The sequence below is a fragment of the Cherax quadricarinatus genome, chromosome 1, assembly GCF_038502225.1.
Source record: "Cherax quadricarinatus isolate ZL_2023a chromosome 1, ASM3850222v1, whole genome shotgun sequence".
In the NCBI taxonomy this organism is placed as follows: domain Eukaryota; kingdom Metazoa; phylum Arthropoda; class Malacostraca; order Decapoda; family Parastacidae; genus Cherax; species Cherax quadricarinatus.
Window position 1 is genome coordinate 57975660 of NC_091292.1, and position 21924 is coordinate 57997583.

The window sequence follows — 21924 nt, forward strand, 5'->3', positions numbered from 1 at the left end:
TGCCCCTCCCCCCCTCCTCCCCCTCCTCCCCCTTCTCCCCCTCCCCCTTCTCCCCCCTCCTCCCCCCTCCTCCCCCCAAAAAACTTAAGAACATAAGAAAGAAGGAACACTGCAGCAGGCCTACTGGCCCATGCAAGGCACGTCCATGTCACCCTCCTCCCCACCGGCTTAGACCAATGACACACCTATTCAGGTCTGTTAACTCTTTAAATTAAATGCGTCCATGTAGAAGATATTGTCAAAAAGGAATATTTTTAAGGCAGTTTTGGTTATTTAAGCAATTATGTCCATAAAAGTACAGCTAACATATAATACTCTATATATTCATATTTGCATAGTTCATGCATCTTTGCACATTAAATATACGATTATATCATGCAGATGTTGCATGAGAATGATTGCGACACAAGCCGTGTTCCATAATACAAAAATTATTAACTTCAGCTAAATCGGGGTTATGAAAGCAGCTCATAGATTAACGCAATTATTCAAGAGATGATGAAGCGACGTTGGGACGGAGGTTGCAAGGCGATGTAATCACTAGACACCTGCTGCCCTTGAGCACACCTGCCTCATCAACATAAACATTACGCCACGAATATATTAAAGTCACTTGTATGTACCGGTTTGTTAATTGTTCATACTAGTCATGAAGACAGCGTTATATATATATATATTACACTCATCACTGCACACTTCATGCTATGAGTTATTCATACATACTTATATATATATATATATATATATATATATATATATATATATATATATATATATATATATATATATATATATATATATATATATATATATATATATACACATATATACATATATACATACATACGAATACGTACGTATCTCCGCCTTTTCACTTACATTCTTCGTATCATACACCAGATACCACAATATCCAACTCCAAAACGCTCTCACTATCTGCAGCATCCCTAGCCACATCCAGGAGCTTCCTTACCCCATCCTTCTGCCACATCAACCTTTTCCCAGTGACTTCATCTTCCAACACCTCATAAAAATCCAAATGTACCCCCACTATCAGACGAACCAAGGAACCGCCACCATGGGCTTCCTCAAGCTATCAAGGTATATTCTCACATAAGCTCATGAAAGAGAGATTTGCCAAGAAGAGGCCTTAATAATTCGACCAGAGACTCCACGTCTGGCCAGACTCCTTGCTCTCCCCACCACCTGGAACAAGGAACAAATGTGTAAAAAATTAAAGTTAAGTGCACGTAAATAGATGCGTTATAACCAAGAGATGTGAGAAGAAGGTGAGTATTCCAGAGGCAAAACCAGATAAAACAGTCATAACAGAGACGAAATTAAGAGAAATTATCATAGGTGATTTAGCACTAGCCTTTTTTTTTTTATCTTCGCCTCATTTGAATCACAGTCTTATCTAAGGAATACTGCCTCACTTACTCTGTGATTCAGCACCCAGATGCATATTTAGTGTCAGGTGAATAAGAGTAGCAGATATAAGGAGACTTGCCGATGCATGTCACTGAGCGCTTGAATCGAACCAGCGTCCTGTCGAGCTTTTTACCTCTAAGCAACAGGTTGAATTACTGATAAATTATTGGTTGGGTTTTGAAGATTTGAATGTAATAAATATAGTAATAAAATAGTTTACAATTCTCCACATAAAACAGGATGACCCGGAGAGGAATATAATGAGAGCAAAAGGAAGGAATCAGACAAGAGATGTACTGTAATTGTGTTAGTGTGACTTATAAATGGTCCAAGTCGGACCTAAACGTCGTCTTAAACTTCCTTCGCCTATGTGGGGGTTATTTGTATATTGTTCCAGTCACGGTATTGTGCCGTTTTATTCTCCACACTAACTGAACAAAGACAACACTGTCATTCATGGACAACCGTTCAGAAATAAACTGACTTGGACAACGTGGAACCACACGAAGGACCACAGGAGTGGAAACACTAATGGAAGCAGTGATGGCAAGCCTCAAGAACCAATATATTAAAGACAACAAAGAGACGAAGGAAGGACGAACCAGTGAAATTAAATCTGATCTTTAGAATTAAATAACACAGACATAAATGAATTATGAGGAACATCTGGGGTGTGTATAAATGGTTTAGAAAAACCGACAAGTTGATAAATGAGACACGTGTGCAGTATTTGGATATCTTTATTCTGGAAATGTTTCGCCACGCAGTGGCTTCTTCAGTCCAGTGTAGAGAAAGGTAGAAGATGAGGAGTTTGAGGTAATTAGTCCCTGAGGGAATGATATCCAAGAAAATGTAGTGTATACTATCACAGCTGGTAGATTGTTGGAATGGTATCCAAGGAAGGGGTTAGTGTGCGTTACCACCACTGGCAACTCTAAGACGAACCCTGGAGACGTGACACCACCATCAGCGTAGTTACCCTCGTGTAACTACAAATAGGTAATCACAGCGCCTCATCACATTAAACTCGCTCAAAAACACATTCATCCTACCCTGCCCCATCCACAACCCTCCCACACACACACACACACACACACACACACGCCGAGCACGTAAGGAAATTAGAGAAAGTACAAAGGTTTCCAACGATGCTAGTCACGGAGCTAAGGGGCATGTACTACGAGGAGAGATTAGGAGAAATCGACTTGACGACACTGGAGGACAGGAGAGATATGGGGCACATGATAACGACATATAAAATACTGAAAGGAATCGACAAGGTAGACAGAGACAGGATGTTCCAGAGATGGGACACAGCAACAAGGGGTCACGATTGGAAGTTGAAGACTCAGATGAGTCACAGAAATGTTAGGAAGTATTTCTTCAGTCATAGAGCTGTCGGGAATGGAATAGTCTGGAAAGTGATGTAGTGGAGGCAAGCACTATACATAGCTTTAAAAAGAGGTATGATAAAGCTCATGGGGCAGGGAGAGTGACTTAGTAGCGACCAGTGAAGAGGCGGGGCCAGGAGCTATGGATCGACCCCTGCAACCACAATTAGGTGAGTACACTCACAGAAACACCTTCACACAAACAAGCCAAGTGTTTTAGTGACAAGTGCCTTGGACAAGCTGGTAACACACACACACACAAACACAAATAGATTTCCTTATTGTGACTGCATGTAACACCTTCCGGCCATCATCCTGTCATTACAAAACTCATAAATCATAAGCACCGCTTTCTACATTCTATCCTCTCAGCTCCTGAAGAAAAAAAATTACGCTCATGCACCGATGTTTGGCTAATATCTCTCGCTCTGAAAATAAAAATATTTGTTCCCATGGAGCTAATACCTCGTGAGGAAGAGCGTTCGCTGGGTAATTTATCGACCAGAAAATGTTGACTAGAAATAAAAGTCTTGAGAGGAAAATTAATGTGTTGACAGGAAGGGTTATACGCATGTCGTTTAGTTTCTCGGTTGGGAAACACGCTGGAAATTCCACTTTTAGAAAAAAAAGAGGCATTACTTTTACAAGAAATATTGAGAGCGACGGGTGTGGGAGATGCGGCTTCTGCTGAGAAATACACCAATAATAACGTGAACGTTGGATTTATTTAACTCACTGAAGACAATAGTGACGAAAAGACACATTTTGGAGATTAGTTTTGTCTGGACAAGAGTTGCACTGTATGTAGAGCTGTAGTGTGACTTGATAAAGCTCCATACAGAGCGAAACGTCTCAATAAAGGCTTCTACTGGGATTCTACTGCAACGTATGAATTGCCTTCATAAAAAAAAAAACAAAAATTCCCGAGGAAAGATTTGGAAGTAGCATTTTGGCCAGCACCTCTAATTTTCTGAAGAATTATGAAGATCAAATGTCTAGCGCTTTAAGATATTACCTTCACAAAGACGTGATGGGAAAATAATCAGAGATGGTGTTACTGTAGTGTGTCCTGGTAATTCTTTTGTTATTGCTGCCTGTGCTACTGTATCTGATCTTTAACTCGCATAATAAACAGGTAAAGAATCACAAGAACTAATCAATATAACTAATATATATATATATATATATATATATATATATATATATATATATATATATATATATATATATATATATATATATATATAATGTCGTGCCATATAGGTAATACTTGCGATTTTGGCTTAAATAGCAACGCTCTTCTTGCAGTATAAGGCAAGCGAAAATTTCCCAAAAATCATTCTGAACCTAACGAAAAAAAAATATATTTCATTTTGTTTGTTTATCATTAAATTATTGTAAACTTATCTAAAATATATTTTGTTGGATTAGGCTAAATTAAATTGCGCTTGTTATAATAAGGTTAGGTAAGTTTTCAAAGGTTCTTTAGGTATAACATCAATAATTTTTACATTACATAAATGAAAAAATTATATCTTTAAACGTAAAAGATTTTTTTTAGAAAGGACTGAATTTTAAACGAGTTCTTGCTAATTGACCAGATTTACCTATTCGGCACGACATATATGTGCTTGAACTCAGGTGTATGGGCACCATGGGTGGGGGTGACGACGTCAGCTAGACCCACGGCAGTATACCGTTATTATTAACACACACAACATTAATATAACCTGCACGTAATACCTGTCTTCACCTGCTGTGATGGGTGGTCATGACGGAGGCTACAGTAACACCTCCTCCTTACCTTCCTCATCATCTTTCTACCATTCTTTTTCTAATGCATTTTGAATAAGTAACAATATTTTTTTTTAATCACAAAAAACCTCTAAATTCATAATGTTCCCTCGATGTTTCCTGTATGTGAGGAATATATGTGAGGAATATATGTGAGGAATATATGTGAGGAATATATGTGAAGAATATATGTGAAGAATATATGTGAGGAATATATGTGAGGAATATATGTGAAGAATATATGTGAGGAATATATGTGAGGAATATATGAGGAATATATGTGAGGAATATATGTGAAGAATATATGTGAAGAATATATGTGAGGAATATATGTGAGGAATATATGTGAAGAATATATGAGAATATATGTGAAGAATATATGAGAATATATGTGAAGAATATATGAGAATATATGTGAAGAATATATGTGAAGAATATATGTGAGGAATATATGTGAAGAATATATGTGAGGAATATATGTGAAGAATATATGTGAGGAATATATGTGAGGAATATATGTGAGGAATATATGTGAAGAATATATGTGAAGAATATATGTGAGGAATATATGTGAGGAATATATGTGAAGAATATATGTGAGGAATATATGTGAGGAATATATGTGAGGAATATATGTGAGGAATATATGTGAGGAATATATGTGAAGAATATATGTGAAGAATATATGTGAGGAATATATGTGAGGAATATATGTGAAGAATATATGTGAGGAATATATGTGAAGAATATATGTGAGGAATATATGTGAGGAATATATGTGAAGAATATATGTGAGGAATATATGTGAAGAATATATGTGAGGAATATATGTGAAGAATATATGTGAGGAATATATGTGAAGAATATATGTGAGGAATATATGTGAATAATATATGTGAAGAATATATGTGAGGAATATATGTGAAGAATATATGTGAGGAATATATGTGAGGAATATATGTGAAGAATATATGTGAGGAATATCTGTGAAGAATATATGTGAGGAATATATGTGAAGAATATATGTGAGGAATATATGTGAGGAATATATATGAGGAATATATGTGAGGAATATATGTGAGGAATATATATGAGGAATATATGTGAGGAATATATGTGAAGAATATATGTGAGGAATATATGTGAAGAATATGTGGGGAATATATGTGAGGAATATCTGTGAAGAATATATGTGAGAAATATATGTGAGGAATATATGTGAAGAATATATGTGAGGAATGTATGTGAAGAATATATGTGAGGAATATGTGAGGAATATATGTGAGGAATATATGTGAATAATATATGTGAGGAATATATGTGAAGAATATATGTGAGGAATATATGTGAAGAATATATGTGAGGAATATATGTGAATAATATATGTGAGGAATATATGTGAATAATATATGCGAGGAATATATGTGAAGAATATATGTGAGGAATATATGTGAAGAATATATGTGAGGAATATATGTGAAGAATATATGTGAGGAATATATGTGAAGAATATATGTGAGGAATATATGAGAATATATGTGAAGAATATATGAGAATGTATGTGAAGAATATATGAGAATATATGTGAAGAATATATGAGAATATATGTGAAGAATATATGAGAATGTGAAGAATATATGAGAATATATGTGAAGAATATATGAGAATATATGTGAAGAATATATGAGAATATATGTGAAGAATATATGAGAATGTGAAGAATATATGAGAATATATGTGAAGAATATATGAGAATATATGTGAAGAATATATGAGAATATATGTGAAGAATATATGAGAATATATGTGAAGAATATATGAGAATATATGTGAAGAATATATGAGAATATATGTGAAGAATATATGTGAAGAATATACGTTACTTCCCATTGTATGAAACGACAATTTTTTTTCACATTGTTGAATGTGAGGCAGAGCTGTGAGCACAGTGCTAAATGGTGGTAAAGTTTACACGGGGTCACACTGCCAACGCGGGGTCACACTACCTACGCTGGGTCACAATATCGACGCTGGGTCACACTACCCACGCGGGTCACACTACCCACACGAGTAACACTACCCACACGGGTCACACTACCCACAGTCACACTACACAGGGGTCACACTAGCCACGCGGGTCACACTACACACGGGTTACACACAGGGGTCACACTAGCCACGCGGATCACACTAGCCACGCGGGTCACACTACCCACGCAGAGGGTCAGATCCCTCTCCAACATTCCCCACATACCTTGCACATCATTCTCGCCCTCAGGTAGGTCATCCAGGCAGTGTAAATTGCTTTAAAACCTCACAATGCCTTGATGAAAGTCGAGACGGGGCGCCCCTTGAGGCAGACCTTGGTGCCTGACTCCTGAATGAGGAGGAAAAATACCCTGAAGGTGCACACCTCGCTCCATTCATCAAGACAACCTCGCAAATATTTGATTCCGGAGAGAGGTAGGTGTGTGCGCGTGTGTGTGTGCGCGTGTGTGTGTGTGTGTATGTGTGTGTGGAGCTGGCCAGCGCTTTCTGCTCCACGTCCCTGAATATAGGTTTAATAAGACTGGAGTTTAGAGAATGCTGTGTGCACTGGTTACCCAGGACCAGGGGAGAGAGACGCACTGTGTACACGGGGAGGGGAGGGGGAAATAGAGGAAGAGGAGGAGGAGAGTATGAGAGGGGAAGATGTAGAGGGGAATAAAATAAGAGATGGATACTCGTATCGGGTAATATAAGTAATGGGAATAGGATTGGACGAAAGATGGGGACACCCACGACAAGAAAGTAGGTGGGTGAGAGGGAGGTAGGCAGGGGAATAACTGGATGGAAGGCAAGTGGATAACATGCACTAAGGCAGGTGGATAACATGCACTAGGAAGGTGGATAACAGGCAAGAAGGCAGGCGGATGACCAGAAAAATGCAGAAGAAAACACACAAATAACAGATCTCTAGCCACAAAACAAAAACAGGAAGATTAACATCTATAACACAACAAAAACACAAAACTCTCTACATTGTTTGTTACTCTCTACATTGTTTGTTACGATTAACCCACAAATTTAGAGACAAATCTCACACGAGGTTTCGGGGCCATCATGAACCATTATCACTAAGTTCCAGCCTCGTTATTGTGACTTAATAATTGTGAAAATAGCTTTTCCTGTGATTGACTTGGAAGACACGACACGGACGACACTACGCGGAAGACACCACACGGAAGACACGACACGGAAGACACGACACGGAAGACACGACACTGACGACACCACACGGAAGACACGACACGGACGACACCACACGGAAGACACGACACGGACGACACCACACGGAAGACACCACGCGGACGACACCACGCGGAAGACACCACACGGAAGGCGCCACGTGGAAGACCACATGGAAGGCACCACATGTAAGTAACCCAGGCTTCACGAAGACTCCTGGCTTAGTGTTAGCGACGGTGTATGGAGAGTGCAAGGCCACCTTACCCAATCACCATTTCTTCTTACACAAAAAAAGCTTCAGTATTATCCAGGACAGAATTGCTAAGGTAAGACTATCAGATGAATCATGTTACTAACTAAACTACCTATCTAGTGTTTGATAGGTAACTGAACTGCCTGACTCGGTTTCAGTGTTTCCTCTGCCTACTTGTGGATGAATCACCAACCACCTAATCTTACATCTCCACTCACAAAGGGCGTTACAACCCGAACTGCCCCAACATCATATTTAACGATCTTGCTGCCGACTACCAAGTCGTAACTACCGGGTGGCCATCAAAGCTGCAGTGTAACAAGCGCTGGACCTCTAGTCATCAGCAACGAGTTAACGACATTCCACGACAGTCAGCTGGACTGATGACGGCTAGTTAGGTCCTGAAAGTTTGGCGGAGACTTGGTTACTCTGGCTCCTTCATAACTCATTATCATCGTGTGTTTTAAAGTATTTAATGGTTTAAGAATAGTAATAATAATTTTTAAAGGAGTGGACTGGTAAGCCAGTGGAAGGCCTCGGTTAAATGAACAAAAGCTCCAGCTGTGGGTCACATGACTAAGACCCGCGTCGGGAAAAGCTTATTCTGTTTCCTGACAAACCTTACCTATCTATCGTGTGTTTGTATGACAGTACTTAACATTTCTAAGTCTGTACTGGTAGTTCTTGGGAAAGTTCTACTTCTCGAGGCGTTCCTGACAGGTATACCTATTAAGGAATATTGGCCTGTAATTGATGAGCTGTTTGTCTTTAACATCGTTTCAACCTTAACAGCCCTCCAGTTGCCTGAAAGAGACTCCATTTCCAGCTGTTTGTTGCATATGGTGAGGTATTGCTTTAAGTTTTTCTCCAGGAGCACTTAGGTCGTTCTTCCTTCTCCTGGTTCTCAAAGTGGCTCATGTAATTAAGTCTTGAGAGTCTCCTGGAATCTTCTGTTGAATTCGTCACACGCTTAGCAGTTATCATGAACAGTCTGATCACAGCATATTTATTTTTCAACCTTCCTCCACTACACAGGAGGTTTCTTACGTTCATACGGTTCATTGAGCATCAGCCTCCATATGATTACCTTGTTTATGCCACTGAGCGTCTTCTGTGTCATTACCATATATTTAATGTTTCCCTCCGCCAATAATGTGAGCTTTAGTTTCTCTTATTTTTTTACCCGTATTTCATGTCTGGTAATTAACTTTGTATTTCAGCCTTTTACTTTAAATTCATGAAAGCAGTTCTTACAGCTGCCAGTGTTTCTGATGGGATGTTCCGATGTATGTATACCTCAAGAGATATGTTCGTTGTGATATCTAACCTGAGACTTGTTTTCTTTATCTGATACACACTTGTGGTTGTTTCCTTCCCATGTGATACATTGTCTCTGATCTCCTTCCCAAGTTCTCGACTTTATTGCTTTGTTTTTTTCAGCATTTAGCTCTGTTAGCCACTTACTGACTTATTGGATAAATCTTAGTCTGTCCAAGAATGTTGTACTCACCTATATATGGTTGCAGGGATCTATTCATAGCTCCTGACCCCGCCTCTTCGATAAATCTTAGTCTGTCCAAGAATGTTGTACTCACCTATATATGGTTGCAGGGATCTATTCATAGCTCCTGACCCCGCCTCTTCACTGATCGCTACTAGGTCCTCTTTCTCCCAGCTCCATGTGCTTTATCAAACCTCGACTTAAAACTATGTATGGTTCCTGCCTCCACTACGTCACTTTCCATGTATCTGTGTGTGTGTGTGTGTGTGTGTGTGTGTGTGTGTGTGTGTGTGTGTGTGTGTGTGTGTGTGTGCGTGTGCGATATTGTGATATGTTCATGAATGGAGCTTGTGTAGTTGTGCCCCAGACTCCAGAAATATTGACGTCACGAAGGTCATTAAGCCGTATTCCACCTACACACTAACTACAAGGGAACAATAAGGTCGTACCCCACCTACATTAACAAGGTTACTACAGTAACAACACTGAGAGCTAATAAACGTAACAGAAGGTATCTGTCTTCAACAGAGCCAGCTAACTAAAAACATCAGTTACATTTATTCATGAATTTTATAACATTTGCTGTCGACAAAGTTGATAATCCATCAAACATTAAAAATATTTATACAGAGAGTCTTACAGAAGCACATTAACACAGAGTCGATGTTTACTAATAACACTTGAAGACATTGACGTAATGTAAATAGTGTTCGGAATATTGACGTAATGTAAACAGTTGTTGAATTAGACACATGTGCAACTCTTGTGTATCTTATAAAGATACCCAAGAGTTGCACATGTGTCTAATTCAACAACATGTCGGTTCTCTGAACCATTCATCTACAATGTAAAAAGTGTTCGTAAAATTGACGTAATGTGAAAAGTGTTCGGAATATTGACGTAATGTGAACAGTGTTCAGAATATCGACACTGGAGAAGCCTCGAACGTGTGTACATTATTTGTAAAGAAGACACACAATGCTGGTTACGGTATTTTACTAAGAAGACGTTTCGCCCACAAGGGACTTTATAGATGAATGTGTATAATTTATAAACTTTATCGATGAAGTTCTTGCTTGTATGAAACGTCAGTAAACCCGCCATGACCCACATTGCATGTCTTATTTACATACTTTAAACGTTTGTTAAAATGTAAATATTACGAGCAACACTTCACTGAATTTTGACACGGAAATGTGATAAACAAATGCAAAGGTGATGTTGAACTTTTAATTGTAAATACATAGGTTCTGTCTTCCGTACTCCTTGAACTACGTTACTTACGTTATTGATTGATGTTGTGGCTTCATTGTTTTGTCATTGTGGTTGTTAATTTGTATATGAAAAATGAGTGGACGCAGTTTTTTTCTTGATAGACTCGTAAGACAACTCGCTATGTTGTGAGAGTAATTTTGTGAGAGACTCGGTGCATTTTACGTTCACTGAGTTGACACTGGGCGAAGGAAGCGCTAAATCCTTGTGGGTCATTTAGCGCAAGGTATGGTGGATACTCGATCCTCCGTATGCTAAACAGAGAGTTGGATTAAATTTAGACCGTTTGAGGGGAAAAGCTAGTGATGAAATATGAAGAGGGTAAGAGGGGGTGAGAGGTAGTTGGGAAAGAGGGGACTGGGAGGCGAAGTGAGGGGTGAGAGATAGGCGAAAAGGAAAATGAGAATATATGAGGATGTAAGAGAGGGAGGGAGGGAGGGAGGGGTGAGAGAAGGTGAAAGGAGAGGCGCTTTCCTTAAAGGGGTCTTACCTGTAGGTTACCTCTAATAGGTGGGTTTAAAAAACATGTAAATAGACAATAGCAAATACTAGAAAAAGTTTCGGTCTTGGGTCCTTGATCACTTCTAACATACAGAGGTTAAAAAGACAGTAAATATATGTGGAGAGTGGTGTGTGAGTGACACATGTTGACCTGGAGTGATGTGTGAGTGACACATGTTGACCTGGAGTGATGTGTGAGTGACACATGTTGACCTGGAGTGATGTGTGAGTGACACATGTTGACCTGGAGTGATGTGTGAGTGACACATGTTGACCTGGAGTGATGTGTGAGTGACACATGTTGACCTGGAGTGATGTGTGAGTGACACATGTTGACCTGAAGTGATGTGTGAGTGACACATGTTGACCTGAAGTGATGTGTGAGTGACACATGTTGACCTGGAGTGATGTGTGAGTGACACATGTTGACCTGGAGTGATGTGTGAGTGACACATGTTGACCTGGAGTGATGTGTGAGTGACACATGTTGACCTGGAGTGATGTGTGATTGACACATGTTGACCTGGAGTGATGTGTGATTGACACATGGTGATCTGAAGAATGACAAATTGGGATGACAGAACCCGTCCTCATCCCAATATGTCATTCTTCCAACTTGTCGGAATTTATTACCAAGGTTTATACCACCTCTTGGAAGTGTCGGGAGTCATCTACCCTGCGACACAGTCCCAGAAAATGCCTTCCAGTTGCTGGCCTGATCAACAAGGCTGTTGGTACTGGCCGCCTGATCAGTCGGACACTACAGTCCGGCTGATCAGGAACTGACCTGAGGAACTAATTAACTTCCCACTTGAAGACAGCCAGTGCATGAAGGGAGGGTATTGAATCTTGGTTCCCTTACATTTAACGACTTCATCACGCCAGTGCTATTTATTGGAGATATTATACACCATCTGCCAAACCTCCTGTTTTCATAAGGAGTGACTTCATTATCGCAGTTTTGGGATCAGTTCCTCCAGAATTTTCAAGCTGTAGAGTATATCTTTCTCTCCTGCATTCTAAAGAATAAATCTTATGAAGCTTCAAACTTTTCCAGTAATTCAGGTGCTTCATTGAATTTGTACTATCAGTGAAGAGTCTCTGTATGTTCTCTAGCTCTGCAGTTTTGCCTGCCTTAAAGAAGCCCGTCGGTATACAGCAATATTCAACCTGTGGAGAATAAATGACGTGAAAATTATTAGCGTTGGCTTGGCATCTCCTGGTCTGAAGGTTCTAGTTATCCACTATATCATTTTCCTAGCAGTAGTGGAAATAACATTGCTGTAACCTTTGACTGTGAGATCTGACATATCCCTCCGAGGTGGGGAGGAGGGGGAGGAAAGGAGAGGGGGAAGGGGAAGGAAGGGGGTAGCCGTGAGGAAGGGTCACTTAGGGCTCATCAGTCGTTGAGTTCATTAGCTGGTGGTGGTAGGTTAGGGGAGGGGGGTGAGAGAAGGGGTAAGATAGGAGGGGACGAGGAAGGAGGGGGATAAAAGGGGGAGGGGGGTCAAGAAGCAAACTGAGTGGAAGTAAGATAAAGTCATTGTGGAACGTCACTGAGGAACGAGGTGGGAGGGGGTGATGGTGCAGGGGAAGGTGCAACGAGGGTGATGGTGCAGGGAAAGGTGCAAGAAGGGTGATAGTGCAGGGGAAGGTGCAAACAGGGTGATGGTGCAGGGGAATGTGCAACAAGGGTGATAGTGCAGGGGAAGGTACAACAAGGGTGATAGTGCAGGGGAAGGTACAACAAGGGTGATAGTGCAGGGGAAGGTACAACAAGGGTGATAGTGAAGGGGAAGGTACAACAAGGGTGATAGTGCAGGGGAAGGTGCAAACAGGGTGATGGTGCAGGGGAAGGTGCAACAAGGGTGATTGTGCAGGGAAAGGTGCAACAAAGGTGATTGTGCAGGGGAAGGTGCAACAAAGGTGATGGTGCAGGGGAAGGTACAACAAGGATGATGGTTCAGGGGAAGGTTCAACAAGGGTGATGATGGTGCAGGGGAAGGTGCAACAAGGATGATGGGTCAGGGGAAGGTGCAACAAGGGTGATGGTGCAGGGGAAGGTGCAACAAGGGTTATTGTGCAGGGGAAGGTACAACAAGGGTGATGGTGCAGGGGAAGGTGCAACAAGGGCGATAGTGCAGGGGAAGGTACAACAAGGGTGATGGTGCAGGGGAAGGTGCAACAAGGATGATGGTTCAGGGGAAGGTGCAACAAGGGTGATGGTGCAGGGGAAGGTGCAACAAGGGTGATTGTGCAGGGGAAGGTACAACAAGGGTGATGGTGCAGGGGAAGGTACAACAAGGGTGATGGTGCAGGGGAAGGTACATCAAAAGTGATGGTGCAGGGGAAGGTACAACAAAGGTGATAATGCAGGATAAGGTACAAGGGTGATGGCGCAGGGCAAGGTACATCAAGGGTGATGGTGCAGGGGAAGGTACATCAAGGGTGATGGTGCAGGGGAAGGTACAACAAGGGTGATGGTGCAGGGGAAGGTACATCAAAGGTGATGGTGCAGGATAAGGTACAAGGGTGATGGTGCAGGGAAGGTACATCAAGGGTGATGGTGCAGGGGAAGGTATATCAAGGGTGATGGTGCAGGGGAAGGTACATCAAGGGTGATGGTGCAGGGGAAGGTATATCAAGGGTGATGGCGCAGGGGAAGGTACATCAAGGGTAATGGTGCAGGGGAAGGTACATCAAAGGTGATGGTGCAGGATAAGGTACAAGGGTGATGGTGCATGGGAATGTACATCAAGGGTGATGGTGCAGGATAAGGTACAAGGGTCATGGTGCAGGGGAAGGGGCAACAAGGGTGATTGTGCAGGGGAAGGTAAATCAAGGGTGATGTTGCAAGGGAAGGTACATCAAAGGTGATGGTGCAGGGAAGGTACATCAAGGGTGATGGTGCAGGGAAGGTACATCAAGGGTGATGGTGCAGGGGAAGGTACATCAAGGGTGATATTGCAAGGGAAGGTACATCAAAGGTGATGGTGCAGGGAAGGTACATTAAGGGTGATGGTGCAGGGGAAGGTACATCAAGGGTGATGGTGCAGGGAATGGTACATCAAGGGTGATGGTGCAGGGGGAGGTACATCACGGGTGATGGTGCAGGGGGAGGTACATCAAGGGTGATGGTGCAGGGGGAGGTACATCAAGGGTGATGATGCAGGGGAAGGTACATCAAGGGTGATGGTGCAGGGGATGGTACATCAAGGGTGATGGTGCAGGATAAGGTACAAGGCTGATGGTTCAGGGGAAGGGGCAACAAGGGTGATTGTTCAGGGGAAGGTACATCAAGGGTGATGTTACAAGGGAAGGTACATCAAAGGTGATAGTGCAGGGGAAGGTACATCAAGGGTGATGGTGCAGGGGAAGGTACATCAAGGGTGATGGTGCAGGGAAAGGTACATCAAGGGTGATATTGCACGGGGAGGTACATCAAGGGCGATGATGCAGGGGGAGGTACATCAAGGGTGATGGTGCAGGGGAAGGTACATCAAGGGTGATGTTGCAGGGGAAGGTACATCAAGGGTGATGGTGCAGGGGATGGTACATCAAGGGTGATGGTGCAGGATAAGGTACAAGGCTGATGGTGCAGGGGAAGGGGCAACAAGGGTGATTGTGCAGGGGAAGGTACATCAAGGGTGATGTTGCAATGGAAGGTACATCAAAGGTGATAGTGCAGGGGAAGGTACATCAAGGGTGATGTTGCAGGGGAAGGTACATCAAGGGTGATGTTGCAGGGGAAGGTACATCAAGGGTGATGGTGCAGGGGAAGGTACATCAAGGGTGATGTTGCAGGGGAAGGTACATCAAGGGTGATGGTGCAGGGGAAGGTACATCAAGGGTGATGGTGCAGGGGGAGGTACATCAAGGGCGATGGTGCAGGGGAAGGTACAATTAAAGTGATGGTGCAGGGGAAGGTACATCAAGGGTGATGGTGCAGGGGAAGGTAAATCATGGGTGATGGTGCAGGGGAAGGTACAATTAAAGTGATGGTGCAGGGGAAGGGGCAACAAGGGTGATGGTGCAAGGGAAGGGGCAACAAGGGTGATGGTGCAGGGGAAGGGGCAACAAGGGTGATGGTGCAGGGGAAGGGGCAAAACAAATAAGGGACCACATAAAATGTGAATGGAAGAGTGAGTAATGGAAGAGCGAGAGAGAGAGGAGAGAAGGAAGTGATGAATGACGGAGAGAGAGTTAGTGTAAAGGAGAGAAATACTACTGGGTGAGAAGGGAGAGAAGATGAGAAAGAAATGTTCTGTAGTGAATGTTTTGACCAAGTGAGAGAAGAGTCTGGTATAACGTTGTGGCATTCTTCTAATACAATCTTGACCACTCTTGTGATGCTTCCTTGTCTTCCTTGTGATGATTCCTTGTCTCCCTTGTGATGCTTCCTTGTCTCCCTTGTGATGCTTCCTTGTCTCCCTTGTGATGCTTCCTTGTCTCCCTTGTGATGCTTCCTTGTCTCTCTTGTGATGCTTCCTTGTCTTCCTTGTGATGCTTCCTTGTCTCCCTTGTGATGCTTCCTTGTCTCTCTTGTGATGCTTCCTTGTCTTCCTTGTGATGCTTCCTTGTCTTCCTTGTGATGCTTCCTTGTCTCCCTTGTGATGCTTCCTTGTCTCCCTTGTGATGCTTCCTTGTGATGCTTCCTTGTCTTCCTTGTGATGCTTCCTTGTCTTCCTTGTGATGCTTCCTTGTCTTCCTTGTGATGCTTCCTTGTCTTCCTTGTGATGCTTCCTTGTCTTCCTTGTGATGCTTCCTTGTCTTCCTTGTGATGCTTCCTTGTCTCCCTTGTGATGCTTCCTTGTCTTCCTTGTGATGCTTCCTTGTCTTCCTTGTGATACTTCCTTGTCTTCCTTGTGATGCTTCCTTGTCTTCCTTGTGATACTTTCTTGTCTTCCTTGTGATGCTTCCTTGTCTTCCTTGTGATGCTTCCTTGTCTTCCTTGTGATGCTTCCTTGTCTTCCTTGTGATGCTTCCTTGTCTTCCTTGTGATGCTTCCTTGTCTCCCTTGTGATGCTTCCTTGTCTTCCTTGTGATGCTTCCTTGTCTTCCTTGTGATGCTTCCTTGTCTCCCTTGTGATGCTTCCTTGTCTTCCTTGTGATGCTTCCTTGTCTTCCTTGTGATGCTTCCTTGTCTTCCTTGTGATGCTTCCTTGTCTTCCTTGTGATGCTTCCTTGTCTTCCTTGTGATGCTTCCTTGTCTTCCTTGTGATGCTTCCTTGTCTTCCTTGTGATGCTTCCTTGTCTTCCTTGTGATGCTTCCTTGTCTCCCTTGTGATGCTTCCTTGTCTTCCTTGTGATGCTTCCTTGTCTTCCTTGTGATGCTTCCTTGTCTTCCTTGTGATGCTTCCTTGTCTCCCTTGTGATGCTTCCTTGTCTCCCTTGTGATGCTTCCTTGTCTTCCTTGTGATGCTTCCTTGTCTTCCTTGTGATACTTCCTTGTCTTCCTTGTGATGCTTCCTTGTCTTCCTTGTGATGCTTCCTTGTCTTCCTTGTGATGCTTCCTTGTCTTCCTTGTGATGCTTCCTTGTCTTCCTTGTGATGCTTCCTTGTCTCCCTTGTGATGCTTCCTTGTCTCCCTTGTGATGCTTCCTTGTCTTCCTTGTGATGCTTCCTTGTCTCTCTTGTGATGCTTCCTTGTCTTCCTTGTGATGCTTCCTTGTCTCTCTTGTGATGCTTCCTTGTCTTCCTTGTGATGCTTCCTTGTCTTCCTTGTGATGCTTCCTTGTCTTCCTTGTGATGCTTCCTTGTCTTCCTTGTGATGCTTCCTTGTCTCTCTTATGATGCTTCCTTGTCTTCCTTGTGATGCTTCCTTGTCTTCCTTGTGATGCTTCCTTGTCTTCCTTGTGATGCTTCCTTGTCTCCCTTGTGATGCTTCCTTGTCTCCCTTGTGATGCTTCCTTGTCTTCCTTGTGATGCTTCCTTGTCTTCCTTGTGATACTTCCTTGTCTTCCTTGTGATGCTTCCTTGTCTTCCTTGTGATGCTTCCTTGTCTTCCTTGTGATGCTTCCTTGTCTTCCTTGTGATGCTTCCTTGTCTCCCTTGTGATGCTTCCTTGTCTCCCTTGTGATGCTTCCTTGTCTTCCTTGTGATGCTTCCTTGTCTCTCTTGTGATGCTTCCTTGTCTTCCTTGTGATGCTTCCTTGTCTCTCTTGTGATGCTTCCTTGTCTTCCTTGTGATGCTTCCTTGTCTCCCTTGTGATGCTTCCTTGTCTCCCTTGTGATGCTTCCTTGTCTCCCTTGTGATGCTTCCTTGTCTCCCTTGTGATGCTTCCTTGTCTCTCTTGTGATGCTTCCTTGTCTTCCTTGTGATGCTTCCTTGTCTCCCTTGTGATGCTTCCTTGTCTCTCTTGTGATGCTTCCTTGTCTTCCTTGTGATGCTTCCTTGTCTTCCTTGTGATGCTTCCTTGTCTCCCTTGTGATGCTTCCTTGTCTCTCTTGTGATGCTTCCTTGTCTTCCTTGTGATGCTTCCTTGTCTCCCTTGTGATGCTTCCTTGTCTCCCTTGTGATGCTTCCTTGTGTGATGCTTCCTTGTCTTTGTGATGCTTCCTTGTCTTCCTTGTGATGCTTCCTTGTCTTCCTTGTGATGCTTCCTTGTCTTCCTTGTGATGCTTCCTTGTCTTCCTTGTGATGCTTCCTTGTCTTCCTTGTGATGCTTCCTTGTCTTCCTTGTGATGCTTCCTTGTCTCCCTTGTGATGCTTCCTTGTCTTCCTTGTGATGCTTCCTTGTCTTCCTTGTGATGCTTCCTTGTCTTCCTTGTGATGCTTCCTTGTCTTCCTTGTGATGCTTCCTTGTGATGCTTCGTTGTCTTGTGATGCTTCCTTGTCTTCCTTGTGATGCTTCCTTGTCTTGTCTTCCTTGTGATGCTTCCTTGTCTTCCTTGTGATGCTTCCTTGTCTTCCTTGTGATGCTTCCTTGTCTTCCTTGTGATGCTTCCTTGTCTTCCTTGTGATGCTTCCTTGTCTTCCTTGTGATGCTTCCTTGTCTTCCTTGTGATGCTTCCTTGTCTTCCTTGTGATGCTTCCTTGTCTTCCTTGTGATGCTTCCTTGTCTTCCTTGTGATGCTTCCTTGTCTCCCTTGTGATGCTTCCTTGTCTTCCTTGTGATGCTTCCTTGTCTTCCTTGTGATGCTTCCTTGTCTTCCTTGTGATGCTTGTGATGCTTCCTTGTCTTCCTTGTGATGCTTCCTTGTCTTCCTTGTGATGCTTCCTTGTCTTCCTTGTGATGCTTCCTTGTCTTCCTTGTGATGCTTCCTTGTCTTCCTTGTGATGCTTCCTTGTCTTCCTTGTGATGCTTCCTTGTCTTCCTTGCGATGCTTCCTTGTCTTCCTTGTGATGCTTCCTTGTCTCTCTTGTGATGCTTCCTTGTCTTCCTTGTGATGCTTCCTTGTCTTCCTTGTGATGCTTCCTTGTCTCCCTTGTGATGCTTCCTTGTCTCCCTTGTGATGCTTCCTTGTCTTCCTTGTGATGCTTCCTTGTCTTCCTTGTGATACTTCCTTGTCTTCCTTGTGATGCCTTGTCTTCCTTGTGATGCTTCCTTGTCTTCCTTGATGCTTCCTTGTCTTCCTTGTGATGCTTCCTTGTCTCTCTTGTGATGCTTCCTTGTCTCCCTTGTGATGCTTCCTTGTCTTCCTTGTGATGCTTCCTTGTCTCTCCTTGTGATGCTTCCTTGTCTTCCTTGTGATGCTTCCTTGTCTCTCTTGTGATGCTTCCTTGTCTTCCTTGTGATGCTTCCTTGTCTTCCTTGTGATGCTTCCTTGTCTTCCTTGTGATGCTTCCTTGTCTTCCTTGTGATGCTTCCTTGTCTTCCTTGTGATGCTTCCTTGTCTTCCTTGTGATGCTTCCTTGTCTTCCTTGTGATGCTTCCTTGTCTTCCTTGTGATGCTTCCTTGTCTTCCTTGTGATGCTTCCTTGTCTTCCTTGTGATGCTTCCTTGTCTTCCTTCCTTGTCTCCCTTGTGATGCTTCCTTGTCTCCTTGTGATGCTTGTGATGCTTCCTTGTCTTCCTTGTGATGCTTCCTTGTCTTCCTTGTCTTGTGATGCTTCCTTGTCTTCCTTGTGATGCTTCCTTGTCTTCCTTGTGATGCTTCCTTGTCTTCCTTGTGATGCTTCCTTGTCTTCCTTGTGATGCTTCCTTGTCTCTCTTGTGATGTTTCCTTGTCTTCCTTGTGATGTCTTCCTTGTGATGCTTCCTTGTCTCTCCTTGTGATGCTTCCTTGTCTTCCTTGTGATGCTTCCTTGTCTCCCTTGTGATGCTTCCTTGTCTCCCCTTGTGATGCTTCCTTGTCTTCCTTGTGATGCTTCCTTGTCTTCCTTGTGATGCTTCCTTGTCTTCCTTGTGATGCTTCCTTGTCTTCCTTGTGATGCTTCCTTGTCTTCCTTGTGATGCTTCCTTGTCTTCCTTGTGATGCTTCCTTGTCTCCCTTGTGATGCTTCCTTGTCTCCCTTGTGATGCTTCCTTGTCTTCCTTGTGATGCTTCCTTGTCTCTCTTGTGATGCTTCCTTGTCTTCCTTGTGATGCTTCCTTGTCTCTCTTGTGATGCTTCCTTGTCTTCCTTGTGATGCTTCCTTGTCTTCCTTGTGATGCTTCCTTGTCTTCCTTGTGATGCTTCCTTGTCTTCCTTGTGATGCTTCCTTGTCTCTCTTGTGATGCTTCCTTGTCTTCCTTGTGATGCTTCCTTGTCTTCCTTGTGATGCTTCCTTGTCTTCCTTGTGATGCTTCCTTGTCTTCCTTGTGATGCTTCCTTGTCTCTCTTGTGATGCTTCCTTGTCCTTGTCTTCCTTGTGATGCTTCCTTGTCTCCCTTGTGATGCTTCCTTGTCTTCCCTTGTGATGCTTCCTTGTCTTCCTTGTGATGCTTCCTTGTCTTCCTTGTGATGCTTCCTTGTCTCTCTTGTGATGCTTCCTTGTCTTCCTTGTGATGCTTCCTTGTCTTCCTTGTGATGCTTCCTTGTCTTCCTTGTGATGCTTCCTTGTCTAACTTGTGATGCTTCCTTGTCTTCCTTGTGATGCTTCCTTGTCTTCCTTGTGATGCTTCCTTGTCTTCCTTGTGATGCTTCCTTGTCTTCCTTGTGATGCTTCCTTGTCTTCCTTGTGATGCTTCCTTGTCTCCCTTGTGATGCTTCCTTGTCTCCCTTGTGATGCTTCCTTGTCTCCCTTGTGATGCTTCCTTGTCTCCCTTGTGATGCTTCCTTGTCTCTCTTGTGATGCTTCCTTGTCTTCCTTGTGATGCTTCCTTGTCTTCCTTGTGATGCTTCCTTGTCTTCCTTGTGATGCTTCCTTGTCTTCCTTGTGATGCTTCCTTGTCTTCCTTGTGATGCTTCCTTGTCTCCCTTGTGATGCTTCCTTGTCTCCCTTGTGATGCTTCCTTGTCTTCCTTGTGATGCTTCCTTGTCTTCCTTGTGATGCTTCCTTGTCTTCCTTGTGATGCTTCCTTGTCTCTCTTGTGATGCTTCCTTGTCTTCCTTGTGATGCTTCCTTGTCTTCCTTGTGATGCTTCCTTGTCTCCCTTGTGATGCTTCCTTGTCTCCCTTGTGATGCTTCCTTGTCTCCCTTGTGATGCTTCCTTGTCTTCCTTGTGATGCTTCCTTGTCTTCCTTGTGATGCTTCCTTGTCTTCCTTGTGATGCTTCCTTGTCTTCCTTGTGATGCTTCCTTGTCTCTCCTTGTGATGCTTCCTTGTCTTCCTTGTGATGCTTCCTTGTCTTCCTTGTGATGCTTCCTTGTCTTCCTTGTGATGCTTCCTTGTCTTCCTTGTGATGCTTCCTTGTCTTCCTTGTGATGCTTCCTTGTCTTCCTTGTGATGCTTCCTTGTCTCCCTTGTGATGCTTCCTTGTCTTCCTTGTGATGCTTCCTTGTCTTCCTTGTGATGCTTCCTTGTCTTCCTTGTGATGCTTCCTTGTCTCTCTTGTGATGCTTCCTTGTCTTCCTTGTGATGCTTCCTTGTCTTCCTTGTGATGCTTCCTTGTCTTCCTTGTGATGCTTCCTTGTCTTCCTTGTGATGCTTCCTTGTCTTCCTTGTGATGCTTCCTTGTCTCCCTTGTGATGCTTCCTTGTCTTCCTTGTGATGCTTCCTTGTCTTCCTTGTGATGCTTCCTTGTCTTCCTTGTGATGCTTCCTTGTCTTCCTTGTGATGCTTCCTTGTCTCTCTTGTGATGCTTCCTTGTCTTCCTTGTGATGCTTCCTTGTCTCCCTTGTGATGCTTCCTTGTCTCCCTTGTGATGCTTCCTTGTCTCCCTTGTGATGCTTCCTTGTCTCCCTTGTGATGCTTCCTTGTCTCCTCTTGTGATGCTTCCTTGTCTTCCTTGTGATGCTTCCTTGTCTCCCTTGTGATGCTTCCTTGTCTCTCCTTGTGATGCTTCCTTGTCTTCCTTGTGATGCTTCCTTGTCTACCTTGTGATGCTTCCTTGTCTTCCTTGTGATGCTTCCTTGTCTCTCTTGTGATGCTTCCTTGTCTTCCTTGTGATGCTTACTTGTCTTCCTTGTGATGCTTCCTTGTCTTCCTTGTGATGCTTCCTTGTCTCCCTTGTGATGCTTCCTTGTCT

General features: G+C 43.1%; 1 long non-coding RNA gene across 1 annotated transcript in view; it reads left to right on the forward strand.

Moving 5' to 3' along the window:
* Positions 1-21924, forward strand: part of LOC138852868 (uncharacterized) — a 394657-nt gene that overhangs the window by 263738 nt on the left and 108995 nt on the right. The gene's annotated exons all lie outside the window — the stretch shown is intronic.